The sequence below is a fragment of the Lissotriton helveticus genome, chromosome 3_1 (genome assembly GCF_964261635.1).
Source record: "Lissotriton helveticus chromosome 3_1, aLisHel1.1, whole genome shotgun sequence".
Lineage (NCBI taxonomy): Eukaryota > Metazoa > Chordata > Amphibia > Caudata > Salamandridae > Lissotriton > Lissotriton helveticus.
The window spans coordinates 747,544,457-747,570,148 of record NC_136061.1 but is presented as its reverse complement, the minus strand read 5'-3'; the positions used below and the strand labels follow the sequence as shown (position 1 = coordinate 747,570,148).

The 25,692-nt window shown below is 44.5% G+C and overlaps 1 protein-coding gene across 2 annotated transcripts in view; it reads right to left on the bottom strand.

The window, feature by feature from the left end:
* GALNT18 (polypeptide N-acetylgalactosaminyltransferase 18) overlaps positions 1 to 25,692 on the bottom strand; it is a 1,871,693-nt gene that overhangs the window by 1,448,443 nt on the left and 397,558 nt on the right. Inside the window, exon 1 of one of the 2 annotated variants that reach the window (XM_078680940.1) lies at positions 20,288 to 20,372. The exons of the other annotated variant lie outside the window; for it this stretch is intronic. The gene's annotated coding sequence lies outside the window, so the exon portion shown is untranslated. Of the gene's footprint in view, positions 1 to 20,287; positions 20,373 to 25,692 lie in introns of those variants that run through there. 2 annotated transcript variants of the gene reach the window in all.

Sequence of the window (25,692 nt, the reverse complement as noted above, 5' to 3'; positions counted from 1 at the left end):
TGAATATGTCACAAAAGCAGCTCAATCTGGCTTGTTGATCTCTGGTTAAGTTTATCAGTTAAGAAGCAGGGCCCTAACAAGAGCGGGGCATGGGGTAAACAGTCCGGGCTGCTCCCACCTTTGGATGACCCTATCCTTTAGTATTGTTTCTTCCTCTGTTACATTTAACACCTCACACATTTTCTCGTGGGATTGTCTTGCTCCTCTCACCTCGTTGCCAATGACGAGCCAAAGAACAGTGAAACGTCTCCCTCAGACTCACTGCCTCAACAGACACCGTTTCTGAGTGTCTTTCAATCCACATTTTCCTGGTTCATAATGTAGGCTGTATTTAGTACATCCTTACAATTGAATATCAACTTTTCAGAAGTTTTTCATTTATACAAGAAGCTGATTTATAATAGAAAGCCTTTACGTTTGCAAGTTTTTGCATTTTTTTATAGTCAAACCCTATTCTTACAGGATCGTGTGCCTTTATTATTTTTCCTTTGCTTTTTTTTCACCAGCATTCTGTTGCAACAGGGACGTCATTGACATCATGGCTGCTGTTTTAGCAACAGCAACCACTAATGTTTAACATAAGTTAGAAAGAAAGACTCCAAATATTAAATATTCGGGGAGCCACGCCGATTTTCTCATTAGGAAACTATTTACCAGCAATAGGAAATGGCTCTGATTGAAGCTGAAAGTTTGTTTCTATATGTGCAGAAGAACGTTGCTGCAGCAGGGAACAACAGGAGGAAACTGGAATAATTTCCCCATTAACAAGCATTTGCAATGCAATAGGTCTCGCATTAGGAAAGTTTGAGCTATTGGTATTGTAAATGGCAAAGTTTTTATTTATGTTTTTTTTTTTTAAATAGCTAAATTAATAGCTTTGTCATTTACAATGCCAATAGTTATAACTTTCGCAAAGTCAGCCGCGTCAGCAGCATAACACTAGATGATTCAAGTTAAGTCCTGAGTCCAGGCTCACTCAACAAAAGCAAAGACTGCCCAGTCCTGTTGAAAATTCCAGCCTGCAAGTACCACCACTGCGGCAGCATTTCACTCGCTGCGACTCTACAGGTCATTACAAAAACGTGCCATATATTTTACCACTGTTATAGAATGTTATGCGAAGGTCAGCCATACCCCGGAATTGAAATGAGCAGTATGCGCCCTGCGGCGCTCATAAATAATTCCACTGTGAAGATGCCTTTGTAAAGCGCCATCCCTTCCTACCCGTGTGTAATTAAAAGTTAATTAGAAAGATAAGGTGTTTACCAGCAGACTGGTCCTGCTAATAGGGACACTCCCTCCGGGTAGCCGCAGTTATGAAGTACAGCTGTAGCCTGGATCAATCGTTTCCAGACACCTCGAAAATAAGAGGGAACAAAGCCACAAGAGATTTGGTAGGCTGAGGTTGTGAAAAAACGCTTGGGAGGGTTTTAAAATCCACCAATGAGCAAATATGGACCACTTCAATGGTGGCGAATATATATTATTACAGCCTCTTATACAAAAGAACCTGCAATCCTGGCAATATGATTATTTTTGCACTCTATCAGTCATAATAGAAATGAGAGCACCTCGTTGGATGTTTCTACACATTCACAGTCCAGAGCTCGCGCGGCAGGCCTGCGACCAGGAAGTCAGGCCGGCCGGGCGGGACAACAGGAAACAGGAAGTAGGAGGGCGGGAGCCTACCCCGCCTCCCACAGAAGAGCCGCGATTGTTTGGAGCACCGGAGCAGGCAGGAGCCTACCCTGCGCCCCGGTGCCGAAGAAGGGAGGAAGAGTCCTGCTGCCGGTGAGCCGCTGCACCAAGGAAGCCGGTGAGTGGGGCTTCGCCTTCTTGCTGGGCTGCGAGGGCGGGGGCGTGTGTGTGCGCGCGCGTGCGGCGGCGGGCTGTGTATGTGTTTGAGCGTGCGTGCGTGTGTGTGTGTGTGTGTGTGTATGTGTCTTGGAGTCTGTGTGTATGCGTGTGTGTGTGTGTGTGTGACTGTGGGGGGGGGAGGGGGTTTCCTGTCTGGGTGCCTGCGTGTCTGTGTAAGTGCGTGTGCACGCGTGTGTGTATGCATGCGCGTTAGGCTGACTTGCTGGGAGTATGGGAGTGAAGTGCGCGGCGCAGGATGGAACGTGCGCGTTCGCGCACACAAATCCAGGAAAAAATCGCGTACCACTTTCTTGTCCGTCCTTCCCCCCAGACTGATAACTATACGTCTCCAGCTGGACACATGCATCCTTTGGATGCATTACCAGCGAGACCCAAAAAGTAAGGACAGGACACGGCCACTCTCGCAGTCTGTCCCGGCTCAAGCCCAAATGCCCGAGCCCTGAAGGACCGCAAGAATCGAGCACGAAAGTTCGGCTTCTAATTAAAAACCAAGTCAAACATAACGCCATCTTCCCCCTTGACAAACATAAGGGGAAGTGGACACTCAAAGCAATAAAACAAAAGGGAAATAAAAGGAAAACGAAATATAATAACGCAAAAGGATACCAGAGACGTTTTAAGGCATGGCCAAAGTGGTCTCTGGCCCAGGGCCCCAGCCTTTCAGGGACCCCCCATATTGAGTCAACTCTGTTCTGTAGAGACTTGCCCTGATGGTCTTGAATAATTCTTAAGCAGATTGTTTTGAAAACCGTTTTCCTTTAGTTTATTGGTTAATGTGAGTGATGTGAAAGAGTCTTTTACAGGCATTTTACAGAGGAATGCTGTATTTATGTTGCATGTATCATCCATATTTTTTTTATTTTAGATCAAAACAGGACCTCAGATATGAGGAATGGGAAGATGTCACAGAGATTACTGCAGTAATATTAGAGGGCTGCTGCTGTGTTAGAGCAGTAAAAACATGCCTCAAAATCCCTAAATATTAGATGTAAACACATTTAGAATTTGGATGAGTGTGCCTGTGCACTGTCAGTGACCTGGCCAATGAGGGCATGAAAGAACTGAAATTGAATCAGAAATCAAAGTTGTCCTGAGTGGGGGCCCCCAAAATACGTTTAGCGCAGGGCCCCCAAAATCCTTAAGATGTCCCTGAAGGATACACCAGAACAACAAGCATTTGCAATGCAATAGGTCTCGCATTTGCGAGAGTTGAAGCTATTGGCATTGTAAATGACACTGCCTTTTATTCACCTGTTTTAAAACCCAACACAAATAAAAGGCATTGTCATTTTACAATGCCATTAGCTCAAACTCGTGCAAGTGCAAGACCTATTGCAATGCAAATGGTTTGTTTTTTTATGCAGCTGAGTGATGAAATTTGCACATTGCTACTGCCATTTGTACGGACAAGCTGACAAAAAAAGAATGTTACTGTGTGTAATGAAACCGGAGCTTATGTATTGTATTGTAATTGCTTTTATATAGCACTTACTACCCCAGATCAGGTGTCAAAGTGCTTTTTTGGCGAGTAGCATGGTACTCCCAAACCCAAATGGATTAATGGTTAATTAGTATAGTGAAATATGAAATTAATTTGATTTACGCGGTGGACATGTTAGTCTGTTATTTGGATTGTCGAGGGATAGAGGAGGGAAAGGTTTACATTTTTATAGTGCTTGCTACCCCTCATATACACACATATGCATAAACATGAACATTAACATACATAGATACACACACATACGTACATATATATATATGTACACATATAAAAATATACATACACATATATAACATGAATGGTGCAGTATAAGTTGAAATAGGATTATTTCTCAGATAGTTAGGCAAGCAATGGATTAGCCTTCCAGTAGGGCAGATAGTGTGAGAAACAAAGGCAGTGGAACAAAGCACAAGGTGATCTTAGTGGTTGGAGGACCAGCAAAATAGTTGGTCATCAAGTGTGGTCTACAACAGTCCAGTGCACAGCGAAGTAGGCATTGTAGATTATAAAATGTATATTTTTACCAGCAGAAATCAATGACAAATGGAGAGAAAAAAAACCGGAATGCTTTTACAATTTAGTTTTCAAATGTTATTCATTTGTAATTCTGTGTTTTGTTCACAAAAAGATCTCTGCACCGGCCCACCTGGGAGACCTAAAAGGGCCAGTTTTATGAGGATAGATGGTTCACCACATTTGCCCTCCCCACTCAGCGCAGCTTGATAGTCCGTTGTCTAGGACCCTACAACCCGGATTTTACAATAGCCGTGCAGTTTGTTGTTTCCGAAGACTGTATACGTGTGGGTGGGAGAATTAAACCCAGGTCCAAGGCATAGAGTGAGGAAGGGGTAGGAAGGAGCGGAGTCCTTTTCCAACGAGCAGAGAGGACGAAATAAAGAAATAAAGTGGTGGAGTTTGCTTTGTACAAAGCGTGGAAAAAAAGCGTGGGAAATCTAAATACAGCGGAAAGAGGTCTTGACCTCGGAGGGGTGGTGGGGGCGGGCTAGTGGGAGGGGTGAAATGGTGTTGGGAACGGCACAGGAAATCCGGGAGATGAGTCATGGGCAAAAGATTTTTGGTCTCTTATTTGGGAAAAACCCTGCCATGTGGGTTTAAGAACAGTTATGTAGCGTTGCAGGTTAAGCATTAATGGTTTAACTTTTCAATTAGTTTTGTTTAATATATGTAAATCCCCTTTAATTGTGCCAACGATAACAGGCTGAGGAGGATCACATAGCTTTTTTTTTTTTTTTTTTTTTTAAATACTGAATGTATTGCTTAACACTTCGTGGAGAGCGGTAACTGTAGCACCTTTAGTGGCAACATGTTTATTTCTCCGGCATATGCTTTCAGTTAAAAACAACCATCGCTCGAGCCTGTAAAGGCTGGCAGTATTAAGGGTCCGGTGCGTGGTTTTAATTCCAACACAATAACTGTCTCCTGCCTGCTGCGGGTGCCAAGGGCAGCCAGAGCATGGGTGGACATGGCTTCCCCTCGCTCCAACCGAAGAACAGGGACAGCAAGCAGGCTGCATGCTTGGGAGAGGCAACATACATGCCCTCTTATTTCCGGTGAAAGCTGCTGCCCGCCCCCTCCTGAGCTGCGCTAAGATTCGGTAAAGGGGACCTGAGAAGGAAGGATAGCGAGCCCGCGGGGGCCTTTATTACCGGAACAATCATCATCAGTAAATATTTGAGAATACAGTGCTGGCGCTGCCACAAGCTTGATTAGTGTTTCAACCATTGTTAAAGAACCAAAACAGAAAGCAGCTCAGTATCTGAGCTGGGAGGAGACCTAGGAGGGCGGGGGCTGCCCGCGCATGAGCGGTATTTGTAACTCGTTGTGAAAAGAGGGAGCCCCGGCGCCAAAGAGGAAGTGCGGGAGCTGAAGTCCCAGGTCCCAGTAGAGGCCCGGGTGAAGAGCGTCCGATAGCACTGTGGGGCTCCCATGCCTAAGGAGAGAGCCCCGCGTCATGCTGGCAGAAGGATAGAGGAGCTGGAGTGCTCCGGAATATCGCCGCAACCAGCCTCCACACCGGGTGAATGGGGGATTGTCCATTTGCCTAGTGGTTGTGCCGATGAAGGCACAGAGTATAGATTTATTTCCTGAGCGGACCCGCCGTTGCGGGCCACTCCAACGATGGGGCGAGATTTTTTTTTAAATAAGAAAAAGTGGTGAAAGTGAAACTAAACTGCATGCTGGCTTGAAGGAAGGGGGACAGGAGATGTGCACGGTGCCTGGCTGTACGTGCGCGTACACCAACTGAAATCGCCGAAAGCTCTGCGCGTGCCCATCTCCTGTCCCACTTCTGAGGCAACTCCCTAACAATAGAGCTCGCCGGCGACAGCAGTGCTTCGCACTGCTGACGCCAGGCTCGACCTAATAAAGCAATAGTAAACCTATATCCTATAGGAAACAAAACAAAAGAAGATACATTTCAAATTATCAACACGGTTCTACAACAATTTACAGTAAATGAGAACATTAAGCTTTTAAAGGTGACCACTGTAAGAAACAAAGATGATACATTTCAAGTTTTTACACATCACTAAAAGATACACTCTATAAAGAACTTCAAACTTACAAAAGAGACCGCTGTGGGAAACAGCAACCCATATCAATCTAAAACGTAGTCTCTTAGATATCTGTGGTGACTAATATTCCTCCTCCCTTCCCCCCCTTGTGAAGACCGAGGAATCAGAGATGTAAGATCAGAGGTGTAAGTGACTGCTGCTTGAGAAACATTGGAAGACTTTCCAGATGAGCCAACACCTACATTGTAATCTGATACCCCCATGAATGACACCAGAGTTCCCTTCAACCAGTGTTTAATTTGAGCCAGTGGTTGCCGGTGCTCAGCATCAACACCTAATTGTAAACACCGGGGCTTGTATCAGTCTGCCACATGGTGACACAGCTAACAAGCATTGGCATAGCCAATAGGTCTCACCTTTGGAAACTTATAAGTGTTTAACCAGTTGATGTTGTTGCACCAAGGATATTGTGCTGCATAACTAAATATTTATAAGGTCCCAAAAGCGAGACCTATTGGCTAGGCCAATGCTTGTTTATTCAATCTCCTCTGCTTGCTTCATGTTCAATGGCTTGCCTTCCTCTTCCTGTGTTTGTTCCTTCCCTGAAGCACACCTAATTTACCATACATATGACTGTATGATGTGTTTCGGTGCGAGGCCGCTAGATGCTAACAAAAGGAAGTACTTACTTTCGTAGTGTGGTTTTTAAGGGCCAGAAATGTAATTTTAAAGAAACACACTGAGGCATAAAGTGCACGAGCAAGTAAGTAAACAAATAAAATATTCCCGGGGTGGATACTCCCCGGGGATCGCTGAATTATTGCACTAGATATTTTATGAAGGGGTTGGCATTCTACTGTAGGGCTCAGATACAATAGAGCTACCCTTGGTGTTAATCCCCATAATGGCTGCCCCTGTTGTTCTAAGTGGCATGGGCTTATCCCCCTTAGGGATGCCTTCGTCAGTTGGTTGTCTCAATGTGTGTTAGCAGTACTCAAGTAGGCGGCTGGACTTCATTTATCGACTAAGGCGTTGGCTTCCTCCATTAAAGTGCTAGTGTTTGGTATTTCCTTCCTTTTATGTGGCAATCACTACTGACTTATGGAAGCTACAGAAGGGCCATAGCTATTGTAAGCAGCACAGAACAAACCCACAGGTTCATCTTAGCAGCAGATAGAAGGATTAACAATAATTGTGCGGTTACACGCCAAAGAGACTTGAATACATCTGAAATTATCAACGTGGTTATGGTATTTGTGGGGGTTTTACATAACTAAGAGTTCTAGTGCAATGCTCGTGCCCTTATGATCACCCTTCTGTGCATATAACATTGTAGCACTGGTTTGAAAATTAAAGACCAGTACGTTTGCCAGTCCCGTAACTTGATGGACCACAGTTCCCAATAATTAATACTATATTAGCCCAAAGGCAGTATATTAATTTCACAATGAGTTATTGATTTGGAATTTATGAAAGAAATAGGAGATGCTAACTCCAAGTCAGTAGATGTGTTTTGATCACTTTGGAGGTTTTTTTATCATAAGGGATCAGCAAAGTGCAGATGTAATAACGTAATTATCAAATGTAAAATAAATGTGTTATGTAAGTAACAGTGCGTGGTCGCCTCAGTGCAGTATAAATGAACGCCCCACTCTACCCTCCACTCTGCTGCCCACTGCCCCAGTATTGCTGCTTCATTGCTAACAAAACACCAGGGCACCTGTCGCTTCCACAGTCCTCTTCTCTCTACATGCTATTGTAGGGGGGAGCTGCTCACAGGAGCACCTGTTGAGCTGCCCAGTCCTCCTGCTCCGGTGCCTGCTTTTTCGTGAGGAAGAGGAGAAAAAGGTCACAGCGGAAGACATTAGTCACCCAGTTGTCCATCTCCGGCGAAACTAAGAGCTTCCCCAGTGTTATGTATACAATTCTATCATCTGAGCTATAGGCAGGTGCTATCGCATTATGTTCACAATTCCTAATTTGCTAAAGGGTCAACTGCCGGCTACCCCAGTACACTCGCACCTGCAACAGCATGGCGGCCTGGGCCAAGTGACAGAAGTCCCAGTTACACCACTGCCACTGTGACAGTGACACACACCTAGTCGCCATGGTGTTTGCTTCCTGAGCCCTTGGGGAAGGGACAAAGGAGCTGCAGATCGTGAGTGGAATATATATGGCGTGAATGAGTCAATCATTGCGGATGAGGAAATACAAGGAAGGGAGGCCGGAAAGGACATTCAATGCCAGCTCTGGGGAAAGGCTGGGAGGATTGTATTTGAGGCTTGAGTCTGTAAGTATCCTCCTAACACTTACACTAAGGTGACAGCAGGATTAAATAACAAGCGCACAAGCGCTAAAAGTAAATTTTTAAAAAGTGTCGGGAAAAGTGAAAGCGTTTTACTTACGAGAGCGAGCAGCGCCAGGAGCGATAATTGCTATCATATGGCGCCGCGCGCTCCCGCAAGTAAATCACCAAACGTGCACGCATTGCCATTGAAGGCAATGGAACGCAAGCACATTTTTGGCTGAAAAGCCAAAGCAATTGCTAAAGGTCTTTTTAACTATGCACCACATGCATGCTGCGTAGGCGAGACCTGAAAAAGGGGCTCGAAGAGACTTGTTTACTGCCAGCAGTTCACACTTACTACCCCCCCTCCGCTGCAACTAGGAGGCTGTTCATGGATCAGACTGTGAGAAGGAGTCACCCCTGTGACGTCAGGGGAGGCCAGTGGGTGCGTGATGTCACTTATTCTAACCCTGGGTTAAAGTGACTATCACGCTCAGGTTACACTCTGAGTACATGGCATCTTAGATCGGATGATACACAATATACACATGTCCAAACTCCAAGCGCCATACATTTTTTCAGTTTCCCTGAATTTTTCTCACTCATTCTGAATCATTAAAAAGGAAATATTTACCACCACCACCACATTAACTAGTAGTCATTCCTAGAGACAAGAGATGCCCTCTGTTGGTATATTCCATCTTCCACTGATGTGGTTATTGGCATGCTGTAGCCGCCTGAAAACCCTGCCAAGAATTATTCCAGTGAGAACGGCAGCATTACTGGCAATACTGTAACGCGGGCACAATATTACAGGCAATGCTGTAATGCGGGCACAGTATTACCTACAATCTTGTAATGCTGGCACAGTATTACCGACAATCTTGTAATGCGAGCAGAGTTTTACTGGTAATGCTGAAATGCGACAGAGCTCAAAATGCCGGGAACAGTAACCAAACATTTTTACATCTCTGTCTGTTTCCAAAATGATTTTCCTTGTTTCTTTGTAAACATAAGATGAAAACAGCTTCATGTGCGCAAAACGAGGTCAAATTCAAACTATTCCCAGTACGCTTTGCAAGTTAAAATGTTTAAAGACATGTGACGCTGTATTTTCAAAAATTTTATAAATGATAATCTGTGTTCTGAAATCCCCGTTCTTTCATAAAGTAATGCGCCAGATTCAGCCTGATAAAAACACATAATGCGCAGGAAAGTGCACACAGAAAGTACAGTTCTGTCTCGTTGTGTTACACAAGGCTCGCAGAATCAGACCCACTTTTCATTTCTTCACTGCAACATTAACACCGTAATTTTAACAAATGAGATATAACCAGCTGCCACAAATCAAACCGAATACCGCTTACCTGCACTCCCAGCAACGCAGAGCCCGCTGAAGACAAGTAAAACCAGTAAAAGAAATTTAAACATGTTGTTTCCCTTCTCAGATCTGATATCCGACGAAGCCAAGTTTCGGGAAAAGTTAAAGCGTTTCACTTGCGAGAGTGAGCAGCACCAGGAGCGATAATTGCTACCATATGGCGCCGCGCACTCCCGCAAGTGAATCGCCCAACGTGCATGCATTCCCATTGAAGGCAATGGACGTGTGCACGTTTTTGGCTGAAAAGCCAAAGCGATTGCTAAAGGTCTTTTTGCCTATGCAGCGCATGCGCACTGCATAGGCGAGACCTAAAAATGGCTATTAACTGGTGCCCAAACCATTTTTAAAGCTTTGGGGGTCTAGATTAGGCTGAATTGTCACACTTTTAAGAGTGTGATGATTAGTAATTGTGTTGGTACTGCCTTTGGCAGTGCTGGCCGGGGCAATGTATGGTGGGAGCTGCAGTGGCCTCCTGACGAGAGCCCCAGCATTTATTTTTTAATAAAATAGGCACTGCCTCCACTCCTATAACTTAAATCTGAATTGACCACGTCTCTCTGTCTCATTGGTCCTTACAATCTCACTACCCAGCCACCATCCACTGTACTTGGTTCATCATGGTTGTCAGGGCAAGATTTGCTTCATATTTTCTTTAAGGAATAATTCCAGTCGCACAATGTTTCACTTTATAAGGTCTTTATAATGAATGGTGTTGTCACTCTATCATTAGAGTGAGTGAAAGAACAGCCAACACGTGTTTCACCCCTTTTCATGGCCATCCGGCCTGGTGCTTTCTCAGGGCATTTTAAAGTTAAATTCCAATGGATCCGTCTCTGTCAGCGGTTCCTGAAGTTATTGTTAAAGGGCTCTTATATATCAGGCATAATGCCGTATCTGCAAGGTCTTCCTGTTGGAGTGATCCACAGTACTTGCTCACTGAAGGTGCCTCCTCCACACACGCTCCCATCCTCTTAGTAAAGACTGCAATCGTTTTGGTCCACTACTTACCATTCTTCACCAATAAAGCATGACTAGAAACTTTTATCACCTGCGTGACTAGGAAAAATTTGGACCCATTATTTTTCTGCCCATGTGGCCTCTTGATTTTCACCACATTGCCCACCCGAAATAGTTTATGTCTTACTTTATGTCTTTTTGTGCTCTTGCTTTGGCCCTCTTCCACCTTGGATCTCACCTCCTCCATACCTGGCATCTTCTTACCAGCCCTAGTCTTGTATAACCATGCTGGAGACAAATCACAAGAGGAGAACCCGCTTCTTAACAAAACGAATAGGGAGATCCCCTTGGAGGCGTGCAGCATGTTCAGATAGCTTCATAACTTACCCTGTACGGATTTTAACACTTCCTCCCTAGATGCCAAAGCCACTTAAATGGTTTCTTTCAACATTCTGTTAACCCTTTCCACCATTCCATTCCTTTGTGGGCTGTACAGGCTAACAAAGATTGTTGATACCATGCCAACTGATGAATGATTGCATTGCGCCAGACCTACATTGCACACCATTATCAGTGACCAATGCTTGGGGAAAATCTCATCTTTTGAATAGTGACAACAGAAAATCATTGAGAGCCAAGGTGTTAGGTGCCCCTATGAACTTGCATTCAACCCATTTAGAAAAATAATCTACCATCACCAAAACATATCTCAGGTTTGCTGGCAAATCATACATGGGTCCCACCCAGCTTTTACCAAGGCACACTAGGAAACTCGACCGGGCACAATGGAGTTATATAAACTCACAAGGATTTGTCAGCCTAATAACAACCGCTACGCTTGTTATGTTATGTTATGTTATATCCACTTGTAGCATGCACGGATACTCATGAGTGTCCCGGCGCGATGCCAGAGGGGTATGAAGGAGGCTAATCAAGCAAAGAGATGGGTCCTAAGTTTTTTTTTAAACTTCCATGCGATTACGTCAATATCGTTGTCCATGCCAGGCTACCAGAACAAATTACATACTGTTTTCTTCTTGTCTGTCATTCTCACATGGCCCAGGTGTGCTATCCTCACCAAGCGAGCTCTGAGTGGGACTGAGGGAATTAACACACTACCACACAACACTAATTGTTCTTCTAAGCTCCACTCCTCCTTAATCTTATAATAATGCTTGAAATCTTCACTCACTTTTCTTTCTTGGGGCCAACCTCCAATGATGAATTTATTCAGCATGGGTTAACATCTGTCAAGCATAGCATATTCTTTCCATTCCAGGAAAGATACTGCCCCCTCAGCTGCCACAATTCCATCCACCTTCCCAACAACACATTCACTGTGCTCATCTCCAGACCTACTCTCACTGCTGCTAACCAGACATCTGGACAGAAAATCATCTGCCCTCAAGTTCTTGGCCCCAGCAATGTGTTTGACAAGGAAATTGAATTAATACATCCTGGGAAGAAGTCTTACTTATCTAGGACTAGCCTTGATCAAATTCTTTTCAGACAACAGGTAATCTAGGGGTTTATGGTCTGTGATGAGTGAAAAATTCTGTCCCCACAAATAGGTCACAAAATGTCTGGTTGTCCACACACAAGCCAGGGCCTCCCTTTCAATGGTGCTGTAGTTGCGCTTCACCATGGATAAGCACCTTGAAGGCAATGTAAGAGTATTTGCCTTCCCATCCACCATCTGGGAAAGAACAGCAACAAACCCCACTGGCATCGACCATTACAATGGACATCACATCATCTCTGAAAGGATAAAGCAAAGGGGCTTCAGAATTAATTTCTTCAAACCTACGAATGCTTCAAGCTCGTCAACTCCCCACTCAAAGATTTCCCCTTTGTGTAAATGTTTCCTGAGTCATTCTGTTTGAAAAGCAAAGTTCTCTATTAACTTCAAGTAGTACTTGCAAAGACCCAGAAATGATCTCAGAAGGTCCTTATCTTCAGGCTCAGGACAACAATTGATCGCGTCTACCAAATTAGTTTTATATTTGATGCCTCTCCAGAAAAAACATGTCCCAGATACTCGACCTCTAGTACCACTTAACAACATTTTTCCTCCTTCACAATGAACCCTTGAACTCTTAACGTGCCCAGAACCTCATATAGAACCTTCGAATGCTCCTCCTCACTCGCATTAAATACCAGGATATCGTCCTGATACACCAATACATGCTTACAGTCCCCAACAAGCTGAAAAATTAACTTCTGACAGACTGATGCAGCTGATGCTAAACCAAATGGTAACAGCAGGAATCTATATGTGCCAAAGGGGGCATTGAATGCACATAATAACCTCGCTTTCATGCTTAATTCAACCTGGTGGTAAGCTGCCCTCAGGTATATGATGGCAAAAACCTTGGGGCCCCACAACTGTGCTAACATCTCCTGAATCTTGGGTAGGGGGAAACAATCCACTAAGATATTTTTATTCAGTGACCTGAGGTCAACACAGAGCCTCATGTCCCTATTCTTCTTTTTGGCCATGACAATGGGAGATATCCACTGAGAGGAATCAACCGATTCCATAACCTTTCCTGAACACAGGGCAGCCAAGTGCTCTTTCAACTGACTTCTTATGCTGAAAGGAATGTTTTTAACCTATGCCCCACTGGTACAGCATTTTCCTTTAGCAATATATTATGTTTGAATCCCTTGACTAAACCTAGTCAGTCTTCGAACAGTGTTTTATGATTAGTCAACAATTTGGAAACAGTTAACAAAGGCGTGACAGGTTCGACTAAAGAAATGGGACAGTCGGTGCCCAACCACAATACCATGCCAACCACACCCTTAAATGTTGTATCCTTTCTTTGCGACATATATTTTTGAGGAGATGACCCTATCTTGAAAAATAAGGGAAAACACAAAATTCCCCATTAAATCGATGCTGTGCCCTCCAAACACTACAGTGCGTATCTCCAGAGGTAACATTGTGACTGACTCCCATTTAAACATAAACAAGTCATCCGCTATGATGGTATTTGGTGAGCCTGGCTCGGACGCTGAGTCTGCAGTAACTCCAATTTTGATTTGCCAATGCCAATGTCACAAACAGGGTCACCGCACTAGAACGATCTTTGAGTCTTAACCATTTGTAATCTGTGCAGCTATTCGCCCTATAAATTCCGCTAACATATCATTGGGTCAGTGGGTTGTTGATACACTTGGCACATGGTGAATATGATGTCACTCAATTACACATGTTTCCTAATGAATATCTAAAAAATAATAAATTAAATGATGAGAACGCATGAGATTTACACAACTAGCAACCACACACAAAATGACATAAACTACAAAGGGAAGACACAACTCTTGTCTATCTACATGAACAAGAATATGTTTAGGCTTTCACTCTTACGATTAGAAAAATAATAAAATCCTTGTCATCCTGGGAGAATGTGGCCCGGTGCTTTGACCCTCAGCCCCCTCCCCAGCACTTTAAACACAGTAATCCTACCTCTAAACTCTGACTTTGCTTTTGAATATTAGCTACCTTCTGAATTCCCCCTTCTGAAATATATTGCCCCTATGTCATTGCTGCCCCCAGACATTTGCCTGTTGCAGTTCTATATTTTGCCAAAAATATTACATCACCGAAGCCATAGGGATTGTGAAAAATCCAAGTGCCACACGAACAACAAGAATAGCAAATGAGCCAAACCCATTCAGAAGGAGAGTGGTATGGGTGTATTGGAATTGGGAATTGGAAACGGATTTGTAGAGCGCGTAGCTACCCTAGGGCGTCCCAGCGCTATCAGTCAACCTATGTTTCCAGAGGGGGAAAGTACTATGGGAAGAGCCAGGTTTTAAGTTGCCTACGGAAGGCCAGTAGGTTGTGTTCTCTTCGGATGGAGATTGGCAGGGAGTTCCACAGCTTTGGGGCGTTGTACGAGAACAATCTCCCCCCAGAACGGGTCTTATAGATTCTGGGGTTACTGGCCAAGGAGAGGGCATCTGATCTCAGGTGCCTGTTGGAGTGATGGGGTTTGACAAGCGAGCTCAGGATCGGTGGACCTCTACCGTGTATTATCTTGTGTGAGATGCAGAGAGTCGTAAAGATGATCCTTTGTTGCACTGGAAGCCAGTGCAGGCTTTTGAGGGCTGGTTTCGCTGAGCATTTTGATTTTGTCCCTGTTAGAATTCTAGCCGCGGCATTTTGGGCGCATTGTAGTCTGTGGATGACAGAGGCGGGGGCCCCCAGGTAAAGGGCGTTTCCGTAGTCCAATCTGGAGTTTACTAGACCCTGCATGAGCAGCTTCCTGGATTGGAAGGGGATTAGATGGAGAACCTTCCTGGCTGTTTGGATAAGGCCAATGCAGGTGCCTGCGTTTTTTCTGGCCTGAGATTTAAAGTTAAGGTCTTGATCTAACCAGATGCCAAGGCTTTTGACTTCTGATTTGGGGGTGGGACCCATACAGTCCGGCCATATGAGGGATGAGGGGAGTTTATGAGGGTTGCCCAGGAAGAGGATCTCGGACTTCTCGCCGTTCAGTTTGAGGCGTGATTCGCACATTCACTGGAAGATGTTCTCTAGGCAGACAGCCAGGTTGTCTAGGCTTTTATTAGATTGGTTGATGGACACCACAAGTTGTGTGTCGTCGGCATACATAACTGTTTTTATGCCGAATGGGGTCGTGATGTCTTCTAACGGGGACATGTAGACGTTAAAAAGTGTGGGGCTCAGGGATGAGCCCTGGGGGACCCCACACTGGAGCGGGAATGCTTTGGATTTGACCGTGCCATCAGACACTTGGAAGGTTCTTCCTTCCAAGAAGGATTTGATCCAGGACAGGGCAGTGCCGGATACTCCTATCATGCTGAGCCGGTGGATGAGGATCGCATGGTCTACCGTGTAGAAGGCGGCACTCAGATCAAGGAGGATCACTGCCACTGATCCTCCTTGGTCTATGATGGTTCTTGTATAGCTGGTGGTGCATTTTGGCATACACTGTTACAAATATGTTATTAAAGCATTGTATGGAAGCACAGCACATTTTCCTTTGAAAGGGCCGCAAAATCTTCACTGGCATACATTGTTACTAATAATACTATACAGTGAACAAACAATGTGTGGAATTCAGGTTTCAGCAAATATTCTTATTTTGCACATCACCAAGTGTCTCGCTTTGTTTTGATCCATTAAAATCTTGTTTCCATCTCACTACAGAATTAGAAAAGTGTGCTTCACTTGTGCTCTCCAAACTGCTAATTTAGCTTGAACATTTTGTGTAGTTCATTTACAGGTAATTAAATGCTGTGTAGAAGAAAACAACTGACACCTTTTCCTTTCACACTCACCGTACTCTAGCAAGACTGTCAGATAGTTTACTTTAAAAAATCCTTTAAGTGTCATCACAGAACTAAAAAGTAATCCCTAATCTCCAAGTTAAAAGAATAAGCTGCAATTTGGTAGAAGGCAGCCTGACATTTGACCTCTGTATTTGAAGGCACAGAGATTCTGACAAGATAAAAAGATTTAAAAGAATATTTTGGTCATTCACCTTCTGAGCTCCAGCATGGTTATTTTGAGGGTACTGCAGCACCAGCCCACCCCCAATCTTACTACTAGCACCTATGCTGTATGCTGTGTCTTCATCTGCTGTCATGTATATACTTTTTACTTAATACTTTTTCAAAGTGAAATGGCATAAGTAATGCCATCATCTAAGGCACTGTAACAACCTTAATGCTACAATCAGCGTATGAATGCGGCCTACCTCAAACTCCTCTTTTAAGAAATGATTGGTTGTGTTAAGCTATGTACTATGCAAAAGAACAAAGACGCTTTGTTTTTTTGTGGTTAATAACATCCACAATTCTTTTCAACACGAAACAAAGAAACCACAGGGATAGATTTTAGACAGAGGAACACGTAAGGAAATACTAAGGAAGAATAGAAAGGGGCAGCTTGAAAGAATATTCGCTGTATCTTGTCACTGTCTGAGGTGGCGTTGTGAAGCTCTTTCCATTTGTTGTTGAGTGCCTTACTTGACTCATCCTTCGAACCATTCCTTTATTTTCTGTTCAGTACTGGCATTAGTAATCAGCTGCACCTCCATCATTCTCTTAAAACACTGTAATTAATGGTAGCCAGTGAGTTCGCTATCTTAAATATGTCTAGTTCACTTAAAGAGTGAGAAATTAAACCTCACCAATGAGCTGTGATGTCTCCTCAACTATTTAGGACAAGTGTGTGAGCTTCCCCAGAGAAAATTACTCCAAGATATTTTATAGGTACTGTGTTCAAGTCAGAAGCATTACTATTTGCACTTATGAACTATTATTATTCTCCCTGCTGAGGCGCCCACCTCCCTCCAGGTCGTGATGAACAGTGTTTCCCGTAGCTGGGTGCATCCTGGGAGTTGCAGTCTTGTTTTGCTTCCATTTAACTAATTACAGTAACACAAGTGAAAATAATGATTTGCTGGTGAACAGTTCAGGACTGGAGACAGAATTCTGGAGAGAAGAGGTCACCCTTACTCCCTGCTACCACCGTACTGTGCTATTGGATTCCCAACACATTTGAAATGAAACCCCTCCCTCACTTAATTTTCTCGGGCACACTGTGGGGAAACTCCAGGACATATATGAAATAAATAATGCATCGTAATGCAAAGTCTGGAGAATGTGTGAGATAATACTGTCGCACACCTTAAACACCAGAAAATGGGGAAAATGACATATATTCAGGCTAGGTTACTATTTTAAAGTTTACTATCTGGAGAGGTGTCGTAATTCTGCACATTTAGGAGCCAGAGGTAAAAACATAGGATATTGTAGGGGGTGTTAAACAATAATTCCACAACAGTAGTATGAGTTTTTATACTCATATGATCAGTGCTTAATTTGTAAAAAATGAAGTGCAGGTGCTCAAATGTTTTTCGGAGACCACACCCACTTTCCCAACTCCACCCACTTCTCCGCTGGCCCCACCCACTTGTTCTATTGGCTCCACCCACACACTCAACTGGCACTGCTGAAACCAGATGCAATACTGGATCTGAATTTCAGCAAGAGAGCCTTGCTGAAGTTTTTGATAGGAGTTCACCCAGCCCTGCAAAAATTTTTGAAAAAAGAGTGGACAAATGGTGCATTTTCAAGCAAATTTGAGAAAGCAGGAAGGTTAATAAAGAAATTGTGAAAGTGCAGTTATTACATTAATAAAGAGATATCATATAACATGGGTAGCTGCTTATTCAGGCTTTCTTTCACCCCATAGTCCAGCAGGGTCTTGATACAAGACAGATAAGAGAAAAAGCAGTGTGGTCCTCGACCAGGAAGACACTGGTATTTCGTTGGTAAGAAGTCATAAGATTGGTTAAATTGAAAACCTGAAATGCTAATACACAATCCAACAATTTGCAAGTACATCTCATCTATGTTCAACAAGCCATGTTTTACCCATGATTGGAATTTTGGATCACCAAATAAAGTGAGCCACTGTAATCAAAATGAACCAAAACTGTGGCTCAAGGGTACATATTGGCAGAAACAGTATAAAACAGAAACACAGTCTAAATAACTATGAAAGTGACACATAAATATTGACCATGCAACTCAAACTTAGAAATTCCAGATCCAATTCACTGCCAAAGCAGGCCTCCCACGTGTCATTTCATGTGGGCTAAGTGCAGTCTACAATGCATGACTTGCCAACGCAATTAAACATTCTCTCATATTTACAAATTCCTGTAGCAGACAAAATTTTAAGTTACCCCCAAAGCGGGACAAGATTTTACATTCCAACATTCAAAGGTCTGTTCCAGTGTCTGATTATAGTAGAGATGACTGTACGTATGCTCATACCTATATCTGTCTTACTTCCTATGTCCCTCTTTTTCTCTCTCTAGCTCAACAAATTGTTATACCTCTCTCTCATTCTGCCACACACTCTCATTCTGGCTCTGCTTAGCTCCATCTCTCTCTGTTTCACCCCTCTCTCTCTCGTTCTGTCTAACAATCCATCGCTTCTCTCACCCACACACACTCTCTCTCACTCTCTCTCATTCTGGCTCTTCATCTTTCTTTACATTTTGCTTCATCTCTTTCTTTAAATTTTGCTTCATCTCTCTTGCTTTATTTATCAATCTATTCTCTCTCTTATGTTATCAATTACATCCAGTTTAGTTCCATTACACACCAGGCATGACATTTTGGTTTACAGGTGCGTTCTGTATCGCTTTTCTCTTTGCTTTCCATTGACTTTATCTCCAAGTATGTTTTCTCTCTTTCTAGGCCTATATCTCTTTCTGTCGTTTTAACTCTATCTACATCCCTATTTCTTTAGGTCTGTCTTTCTCTTCTTTGCCCCCTCTTTTACTCTCTGTGTCTGCCTCTTGATTTCTCTCTACTGTCTCTAGAAGTTTACCCCTTCCTCTCAACAATGCGAGAAATAAATAGTTTCACCCACCATTTTTTTCTCCCCCACCACAACATCCTAATGTCGGTGGTGCTTTTTGTGTATGTATGTGCGCTTGTATGCAGTATTTCTATGGGTGCAGAATGTACTTGTGCCTTCATGTGCGGCCGATTTGTGCCTGCATGTGGGTTGAAAGTTGGGGCCACTCTAAATCATTAAGTGAATTGCTATAAGTAAACCTCATTGCTGCGGAGAAAGCATCTCTGGTACACGAAATATGTCTGCTTTTTTATTCAGAAAATTTGTGGCCCCAACTTTCACGGCTCGACGTTTGGGCTCTACCCAGAATCCCAGCAGGCCCCACAGGTTGCAGACCTCACTCTACAACTCACATTGCCTGCTGTGCCCCGGAAACTTGCTCGGTTCAGGACTTCTGTCTCTGTGCGCGCGCACTCAGCCATCTATCCCTCACAATCTATCCCTATTGTGAAGCGCTCTGACACCTTTGGGTAAAGTCCGCGCTATATAAAAACGCACAAATAAATAAATAAATCCCTCACATACATTGCGTCTGCTGCTGTCTCTCCCTTAATGCCACAGACCGCTTGACCAGATAGGATGTTTGGAGCTGTAAGGCAGCCAGCGAGCAGTTACCGATTTGCCGCCATCGCAATGCCTTGCAGGCCAAGCCCTTTGCAATTTGCATTGTACGTGTTTAAAACAAGTTTCGAAACATAATGGGGCCCACGAGGCCTGTGCCTGAATATCAGGGGCCTCGTTTATCTGAATGAGGGGTCTTTATGTCGAACGGGGCTTTGGGGACAGATGAAGATTAAATAAAGTCTCGATTTGAGAACTGTTGCGATTTGTCACACGAATTACCGCCCATCTAAAGTACTTGTTTCAACAGCCTTTAGGAAGCAGCCAGAGCCCTGCCTTCGCCTAGCCCATCTGCTTGCACATTGACATACTCCTGCTTCAAAGGTGTCCACGTGCCTGCATAAACCCGCGCTGACTTTTATTAAGCTCTCAAAGAGGAATGCATAGTGCACCCCCGGTAGTGAATTCTGAAACATAACACCTAATTAAACACAACTTCATATCAGGCACTTTCCGCTTTTGCTCGTACGGATGTTCTGAGTGAACAAGAACAACACACTTTTTTTAAACTGTTCAGCCCTCGCAACACCGTTCCCTTTCTTTGGTTTCTCTTTAGGAACTTCCCGTCTGTGCCGAGCACTTTCCCCAGTCCACATCAAGTCTAACTTTCGGTCTACTTCAACGCCTCGCTAGTGGCGTGAAGCAATATGTTAATCCAACGTACTATGCTACTCTGTCAGCAAAACTGCACATTGATTGCAGAAATACCTACCCGAGATCTGGTGCTGCACACTTCATGACACGCTCCTGCTGAATAGTGCCGGACTGCCGTTTCCGGTGCGTGGATGCTTCCTGATGATTAGGCGGGCTCAGGGCGTGGCGGTGGAATTTTAAAAAGGTTACGCACGCACGCTACTGCCCTGCCTGTTGCAGCCACACATGACTAAATCCAGCCCAATTAGACAACCCCCCACCCAACGCAACACAAAATGAAAGCATGGATTTCTAAGTGTCTCAGCGCTTCACGGGTAGACAGAATGAGAGTGCGGGAACACTGAACATTCGATTTGATTCATTTTGTGATACACGTGTGTTGATGGGAGTTGGCAGTCAGTGGCAATCTGGTATAGACCCGGCCCTAATAAATAAGTGCCGGTGCTAAGCACCGGAAAGCACCGGCACAAATTAAGCCCTGCATATGATCTTGAAAAAGAAAGCTTAATATGTTACAAAATTTGCTAAACTAATAAAAAAACTTCTTTTTGAGTGGCAGCTCGTGTTGTCGTTGTCATTTAAACATGAAGGTTCTATGTGTGAATTCAATGTGCCTTTGGCAAAAACAAGCATCAGGAGACATATTTTGATATCAGCTCCACATGAAAACATGTCTCAGACACCGTGCTGCAGATTCACCAGTGAGCCCTGCAGAACGTTTAGTTTTAACCAGCAGGCTTAGCGATAGGGGGTCAAATGCACGTCCTGTGACAATTTTAAACAGTCTGTCTAGCAGCCTGCAATCGCCACGAGGATGTTTATCTGTGTGAAGGGGCTTCTTTCACAGAAAGAGCCTGATGGTATATATGTTTCTTTTTGCAGAGTAGAGAAGTGTAATCTTGATCATATCTGAAGATAATGTAGGAGTGCAACATATTCACATATTGTCAGCGCTCAAATATACTCTGTCATAACTAATGTACTAAAAGGAGGGGAGTATTATATGCTAAAGGTGTTTTCTTTAAAATACATGTATTTTGAATGTGATTAATTAAGTTGTGTAACACGTTAGAAATTTACACAACAGGAGAAAATAACATGAAATGTAATTTTTTGAGATAATTAGGATGTGTGCAACTAATGTTTAATGTTTATATGTTAAAAATAGCAATGTGTATGTACATAAGCGGCGTTCATTTGTGTTCATAGTACCCCTTGGTGTAAACAGAATGGATATCGCTAAAACTCTGACTGTGTTGTCCCACTAGCATAGACACACGTACACGACAGCCATTTTAGGTACCATGGTCTCCCTGTTCTCGATCGCTCATCAGCGCACTTCCCTGACCCTGCAAGCATCCCCCATGCACTCTGACTGCCCCCGCTCTCTCACGCACAAGTCATGAGCCCTCCCCTCGCATGACTCTGTCCCTACGAATCGCACCCCGCGCCTGACCAACACCTCCTGTCCATGAATACCCCTCCTTTGATGACCTCTTCCTCTGAGCCTGAATGTCTGCACAGACCGCTGGTCATCCCTTAGCCCGAGGATACAGTTGATTGCCCACCACTGTATGCACTCGTCTCTCTTGAAAGAAGCCACTATTGATCACGACCGCCCCACCCCCTGAGATTCGATCAGGCACACACATTCCAATGGAATCAGCAGAACACTCAGCCGCATGACAGTCCCCTCCTATTGCATGGAGGATAAGGGCCTTACTGTAGCCACGTGTTGGAATACCTCCATACTATACAAAGTGTTGATTGTAATAAAGGATGCCTGTGTGCCACCAACCTGTGTATAAAAGACGAAGCCTCAGAGAAACTTGTTAGAGCACCTCCCGAAGACACTATGCGAGTGTCCCAAATGACATGCTCTCCTCGCGAGTAATAAACCCTGTTCTTGTTTTCCTACTTCCAGTGCCCGTCTCTTTATTTGGTAATTATTCAAGATGAGAATGAAGAGTCGCCCTGCACCAGCAGCCTGGGCATCGGGTGCGATATGGGCTGACTTTTCTACAATTGGCGTCCCAACGCGGGGTCCATCGGCGACATAGGGTCCGGTAAGAGAGGTCCAGACGATGGGGTGAACATCTAAATGATTGGAGTATACCTGCCTTGAGAGGGCCCTCGTCCGGCTGCCGATTGAATGAACTTCACCGATTCCGAACGGACCTCTCTCAAGTGACCTATTGTCCTGACTGGAATCCCACAGGAATGCTGCGGTAAAAACATGGAGAAAGAGAACGATCGGGCGCTGGAAAAGGGAAGGCGAAGAACTGCCCACATGGTCCGGTCCGGGTAAGGTCGTAACACACGACAAATTGCGAAATTGATTGATTGATTGATTGTTTGAAAATACTAGTATTTCCTATTGATTGCTTCTGGGAGATTCTCTATTTGCAAACAAACACAGAATCGCCATACTCTGTTTAGTCTTTGCAGATAGTGAAGAGTAGGCAATGCAAAACTTTAACACGTCGTGCCTATTTTTTTCTCCCCATTGATTGATTGATTGAATCGAACATTGAATTGTTCGAAGTTGGTTCTCTTAGGAATCTTCTCTGCCTGCAAATGGGGAAGAGTAGGAATATTCTCTCTCCCTTTGCAGAGAGTGAAGAGTAGGCAACGCAAAACTTTAACACGTCGTGCCTATTTTTTTCTCCCCATTGATTGATTGATTGAATCGAACATTGAGTTGTTCGAAGTTGGTTCTCTTAGGAATCTTCTCTGCCTGCAAACGGGGAAGAATAGGAATATTCTCTCTCCCTTTGCAGAGAGTGAAGGGTAGGTAACGCAAACCTTTAACACGTCGTACCTATTTCGTTCCTCATTGATTGATTGTTTGCCAGAACATTGACTGTTTGGGAATTGGTTCTTTTTGGAGGTATTCTCTATTTTGCAAACGAGCACAGAAGTCGCCATACTCTAGTCTTTGCAAGTAGTGAAGGGTAGGTAATGCGGACCTTTGTCCCCCGTTGTAATCTGTCATGCCTATCTACTCCCCACTGGTTGATACGCCAGTTTCGCCCGGACCATTTACTAGAGGAAGATCATCTGGCCCGACCAGAAAGCACCCCTAGTAAAAAGGACATATGAGATAATAAAGTGATCACTGTAAACTGTTAACAGAAAACTTTAGCATGAAACAACCTGGAAAGAAAGGAATAGGGAAACGAAATCAGTAGGCCACTGATGAACATGAACTTTTATTAAATAACGAACAAAGAAACAATAACAATACGTAATAATAACACCTATTAATGCCCTAGAAACAGGAAACGTTAGAAACAAGAACGGTAAACTGTAGAAAATGCAAGTCAGCAGAACATCCGCCCCCACTCTGGAAACTTCCAGAGTGGAGCAGGGTGCGGCTACGCCCAGCCGGAAGCAACCCATATAAGGCGGGTCCTGCTGCCAACAGTCGGCCAGGAGATCGTAACATAGGGTGTAGCCGGAGGAGAGACCGAGGCCAGCGGGACCCGGCCAGGTGATTGCCTTGACAACGCTGGAGAGTTGCAGGGGGGGGAATGTCTATGTCCTCGACCCTCCCCTCTCTCTCCCAGTCCGGCCGCGGTGGCACGTGAGAGTAACAGGTAGTCCCGCCACATTCTCCCGGTCCGGCCACCAATGGCCGGGGGCTGGGGCCGACGGGATCCGGCTGCAGCCGATGAGCCAAGGAACCCGTTCATGGGGCCAGAGCAAGGGGCGTCCGGCCGACATCCACCGGAAGCCCGGCCCAGAGACGGACAAGACATTTTTCTTTTCTCCTCCGTAATGGCAGCAGCAACACGCCAGGCGCCACTTCTTTCCTCTATAATTGCTGCGACAACTCTGGGGGGGATGTCTTGCACATGCCACCGACCCCCCCCCTCGTCCTCATCGCCTGGTCCGGCCATAACAAATGTCAAGCGAGACGCCGTGGGGTGCACTGGGAGGGAGAGACGGTGCGAACAGGCCTCTCCCGCCTCCCCGGGTGGAGGCTTCCCAGCTGCACCCTCAGCGCTCCAGGCGCCCGGAAAAGGGTTCTTCCACTGTGGCGATGCTGCAACGCCTCGCCCGGCAGGGTGGAGCCCGTCCGCTCATTTGACCCCGCGATCGCCGGTAGTTGTCGAGCTTTCAAAATGGCGATCGACCTGGCAAGAGCGGGCCCAGCATGAAGGAATGGTCCGGTCTGTTGTTTACTCCACCACCATAGTTCTCCACAACCTTGAAGATTCTAGAGGAGCCGCGGGAGTCCCCGACTCCCGCAAATACCCCCGATGGGGAGTGACTGCCATGATTGCCCACGGAACGATGGAAATGTAGCCGCAGGACGTCGGCGCTCCCATGCTGGCGCCAGCCTCAGTTTGAATGGCTAGAGTCCTATAGACCACAGTTCGGATCAGTTCCGGTGAAAGCACAGTATGACTCGGTAGGAACATTGTTGCACCCCCCCCCCCCTTTTTTTTTGACTGGTGGTTCAAACTACCGCTCTCTTCTTTTGCCCTTTAACGGAACTTTTTGACTGCCAAGAGAAGCTCTGAGCCAACCACGAGTTAATAGACATTTAGACTATGCCTGGTTCTGCCTGACTGCACCCAAAATGGCGCCGATGCAAATGAAACCCTCAACTCTTTATTGTACCCCGATTGCTCAGCCTTGATGTCATAGGATATGTATGAAGTTTTTTAAACATATAGATTGAAATAGAATGTGTACTGGTTATGAGTTCGGACAATGGATTGATATAGGATGTAAACTGTCAGTTCGGGAAATGAATTGATATAAGATGGGTACGGGTTATATGTTCGAACAAAGAAATTTATATTGGATGGGTACTGATTATGAGTTCAGACGGTAAATTGACATCAGATGGGTATTAATTGAACATTCGGACAATGAATTGTTGTTTAAAGTTTTGCACATCGTGATTATTGAAAGTTGGAAGCCCAACACTTATGACACTCACTCACACTGAAGTCTCGACATGATTTTATTGAACTTTTTCGCACTTTATTTATGAAATAAACGACCACCGACTCCATCAAGCTTTCACTAATAAAAATATCCCCACATCTGCAGCTCCAGCATGCTCCGTGGCCGGTCCACGGGGTTGTAGGCCCGTATTTATGCACCGACATTCTTATTAAAGATTTTTTGAGAAAGCAACTATAGTTGTCCGTGTAAATTGATAAAGTCTTGAATGAATAATGCCTATTTTTCGATATAACTGAAATGTAGGTGGAATGACTAAGCTCGATTAGATAAAAGGGTTGAAAAGGTATAGCACATAGAAATATTGCAAATATGAAGGGTCGAATTTTAGTTGTGTATTTTTCCTTTTTATACAGCCAAAAGCAACCGCTGAAGATCCAGGTATTTAGCCCATACTTTATATGCTACCTGTATAAGAAAAATCACACTAACGGTCCACCTGGGCTTAAACGCCCCAGTTGGCAGTGACTGCATCCTGTGGAA